The sequence below is a fragment of the Panthera tigris genome, chromosome D2 (genome assembly GCF_018350195.1).
Source record: "Panthera tigris isolate Pti1 chromosome D2, P.tigris_Pti1_mat1.1, whole genome shotgun sequence".
In the NCBI taxonomy this organism is placed as follows: domain Eukaryota; kingdom Metazoa; phylum Chordata; class Mammalia; order Carnivora; family Felidae; genus Panthera; species Panthera tigris.
The window spans coordinates 19,322,777-19,327,145 of NC_056670.1; the positions used below are offsets into that span (position 1 = coordinate 19,322,777).

The 4,369-nt window shown below is 38.2% G+C and overlaps 1 pseudogene; it reads left to right on the forward strand.

Moving 5' to 3' along the window:
- The first annotated feature begins 1,557 nt into the window (after positions 1-1,557).
- Positions 1,558-2,042, forward strand: LOC102958496 (annotated as a pseudogene).
- Positions 2,043-4,369: the final 2,327 nt, after the last annotated feature.

The window sequence follows — 4,369 nt, forward strand, 5'->3', positions numbered from 1 at the left end:
GATTGCGGCTTTGCCCACCAACACAAGTTACTCCAGACAGCACAGGGGAAGGGCCCTGCAGTTTGGAGCTACCCCAGGGACTACCCAAAATGATGAAACGGAAGAAATCTCAAAAGAAACTCCAGGAAGTAGCGGCAGCTAACAAATAGATCAAAACCGATTTAAGCAATATAATGGAACAAGAATTTAGAATAATCACTGGGCTTGAAAAAGCATAGAGGACAGCATAGAATCTATTGCTACAGAGATCAAGGGACTAAGAAATAGTCATGAGGAGCTAAAAATTGCTATATATGAAGTGAAAAATAAAACGTAGGAGGCCATAGCATGGATTGAAGAGACAGAGGGGAGAATAGGTGAATTAGAAGATAAAAGTATGGAAAAAGAGGAAGCTGAGAAAAAGAGATAAAAAAAATCCAGAAATATGAGAGGAGAATTAGAGAATAAAGTGATGAAATCAAACAGAACAGTATCCATATCATAGGAATTCCAGGGGAAGAATAGAGAGAAAGGGGCTGAAGGTGTACTTGAACAAATCATAGCTGAGAATATCCCTGATCTGGGGAGGAAAAAGGAATTGAAATCCAAGAAGCACAGAGAACTCCCTTCAGACATAACTTGAATCAATCTCTGCATGACATATCATAGTGAAACTGGCAAAATACAAGGATAAAGAGAAAATTCTGAAAGCAGCTAAGGATAAACTTACATGCTTTAATTTACAGAGGTAGACACATAAGAGTGGTAGCAGACCTATCGAAATCTGGCAGGGCAGAAAGGAATGGCAGAATATCTTCAATGTGATGAACAGGAAAAATATACAGCCAACAATCCTTTATCCAGCAAGTCTGTCATTCAGAATAGAAGGAGAGATAAAATTTTCCGAAACAAACAAAACTGAAGGAATTCATCACCACTAAACCTGCCCTACAAGAGATCCTAAGGGGGATTCTGTGAGTGAAATGTTTCAAGAACCACAAAGGACCAGAGACATCACTACAAGCATGAAACCTAAAAACATCACAATGACTCTAAACACATATCTTTCTATAATAACACTGAATGTAAATGGACTAAAGGCTCCAAACAAAAGGGTATCATAATGGATAAAAAAAAAAAAAAAACAAGACCCATCTATTTTCTGTCTACAAGAGACACTTTTTCGACAGGAAGACTCAGATTGAAAGTGAGGTGATGGAGAACTACCTATCATGCTACTGGAAGTCAAAAGAAAGCTGGAGTAGCCATACTTATATCAGACTAACTAGACTTTAAATTAAAGGCTGTAACAAGAGATGAAGAGGGCATTATAAAATAATTACAGGGTCTGTCCATCAGGAAGAGCTAACAATTATAAATGTTTATGTGCCTAAGATGGGAGCCTCCAAATATATGAAACAATCACAAACATAAGCAACCTTCTTGATAAGACTGTGGTAATTGCAAGGGACTTTAATACCCAACTTACAACAAAGGATAAATCATCTAGACACAGGATCAATAAAGAAACAAGGACCTTCTTTTTTGGCCAGAACCACAATCTTCCAGTAATTCGCCAAAATGACCAACACAAAGGGAAAGAGGAGAGGTACTTGATATATGTTCTCTAGGCCTTTTAGAAAACATGAAGTTGTTGCTTTGGCTAAGTACATGCGAATCTAAAATAAAGGTGATATTTTGGACATCAAGGGAATGGGCACTGTTTAAAAAGGAATGCCCTGCAAATGTTACCATGGCAAAACAGGAAGAGTCTACAGTGTTACCCAGCATGCTGTTGCCCTTGTAAACAAGTTAAGGGCAAGCTTCTTGCTAAGAGAATTAACGTATGTATTGAGCACGTTAAGCACTCAAAGAGCTGAGATAGCTTCCTGAAAAGTGTGAAGGAAAATGATCAGAAAAAGGAAGCGAAGGAGAAAGGTACTTGGATTCAACTGAAGCGCCAGCCTGCCCCACCCAGAGAAGCAAACTTTGTGAGAACCAATGGAAAGGAGACTGAGCTGTTGGAACCCATTCCCTATGAAATCATGGCACGATACATGTAAAAAAAAAAAAAAGACATCAAGACTGTAAAAATATTCCTTTTAATTGAGTAGCAGCATGGTATCCTCTTCCACAAAGAAGTAAAGAAAATTTTATATCCAAAATCATTGGGGGACGGCTTTATTCAAATTCTGTGGTTTTTGAGACATCTGGATGACTCATTTAAGCATCTGACATTGGCTCAGGTCATGATCTTGCAGTCCATGAGTTTGAACATCAGACTCCGTGCTGACAGCTCAGAGCCTGGACCCTGGATTCTGTGTTTCCCTCCTTCTCTGCCCTGCCCTGCTCATGCTCTGTCTCTGTCTCAAAAATAAAGATTAAAAAAAAGAGAGAAAAAAGAAACAAGGACCCTGAATGATGCACTGGATCAGGTGGACTTGACAGATATATTTAGAACTCTGCATCGCAAAGCAACAGAATATAATTTCTTCTCGAGTGCACATGGAACATTGTCCAAGATAAATCATATACTGGGTCACACAACAGCCTTTCATAAGTATAAAAGAATTGAGATCATACCAGGCACAATTTCAGACCACAATGCTATGAAACTTGAAATCAACCACGGGAAAAAGTCTGTGAAACCTCCAAAAGCATGGAGGTTAAAGAACACCCTACTAAAGAATGAATGCATCAACAAGGCAATTAGAAAAGAAATTTAAAAATATATGGAAACAAATGAAAATGAAAATAAAACAATCCAAATGCGTTGGGTTGCAGTGAAGGCAGTCCTGAGAGGAAAATACATTGCAATCTAGGCTTAGCTCAAGAAACAAGAAAAATCCCAAATACAAAATCTGACACTACACTTAGAGGCAATAGATGAACAGCAAACACCCCAAACCCATCAGAAGAAGAGAAATAATAAGTATAAGAGCAGAAAAAAATATATAGAATCTAAAAAAACTGGAGAGAAGCTCAATGAAACCAAGTGTTGGTTTTTTGAAAAAACAAACAAAATTGATAAACCTCTAGCCAGGTTTCTCAAAAAGAAAAGGGAGATGACCCAAAAAGATAAAATCGTGAATGAAAATGGAATGATTACAACCAATCCCTCAGAAATACAAGCAATTATCAGGGAATACTATGAAAAATTATATGCCAAAAAACTGGACAACCTGGAAGAAATGGACAAATTCCTAAACACCTACACACTTCCAAAACTCAAACAGGAAGAAATAAAAAACTTGAACAGACCCATAAACAGTGAAGAAATTGAATCAGTTATCAAAAATTTCCCAACTAATAAGAGTCCAGGACCAGATGGCTTCCCAGGGGAATTCTACCAGATATTTTTTTTTTTTACGTTTATTTATTGGGGGTAGGGTCAGAGAGAGGGAGACACAGAATCTGAAACAGGCTCCAGGCTCTGAGCAGTCAGCACAGAGCCCGATGCGGGGCTCGAACTCACGGACCGCGAGATCATGACCTGAGCCGAAGTTGGCCGCTTAACCGACTGAACCACCCAGGCGCCCCTCTACCAGATATTTAAAGCAGAGATAATAGCTATCTTTAAGCTCTTCCAAAAAATAGAAAGGGAAGGAAAACTTCCAGACTCACTCCCGAAGCCAGCATTACTTTGATTCCCAAACCAGAAAGAGACCCAGCAAAAAAAGAGAACTACAGGCTATTATCCCTGATTGAGGGTGCAAAAATTGTCAATAAGATATGAGCAAATTGACTTCAACCGCATATAAAAAGAATTATTCACTATGATCGAGTGGGATCCATTCTTGGACTGCAGGGCTGGTTCAACATTCTCAAATCAATGTGATACATCATATTAATAAAAGAAAAGATAAGAACATGATCCTGTCATTCGATGCAGAAAAAGCATTTGACAAATTCAGCATCCTTTCTGAATAAAACCCTCGAGAAAGTCGGGATAGAAGGAGCATACTTAAACATCATAAAAGCCACTTAGGAAAAGCCCACAGCTAATATCTTCAATGGGGAAAAACAGAACTTTCCCCCTGAGATCAGGAACACCACAGGGATGTCCACTCTCACTGCTGTTGTTTAAAGAAGTGTTGGAAGCAATCAGACAATAGGAAATAGAAGGCATAAAAATTGACAAGATGATGTCAAGCTTTCACTTTTTGCAGATGACATGATATTATACATGGAAAACCTGACAGACTCCACCAAAATCTACTAGAATTGATACATGAATTCAGCAAAATCGCAGGATACAAAATTAATGTACAGAAATCAGTTGCATTTTTGTACACTAATAATGAAGCAAAAGAAAGAAAAATAAACTGATCCGATTCACAATTGCACCAAGAATCATAAAATACCTAGGAATAAACCTAACCAAAGATTT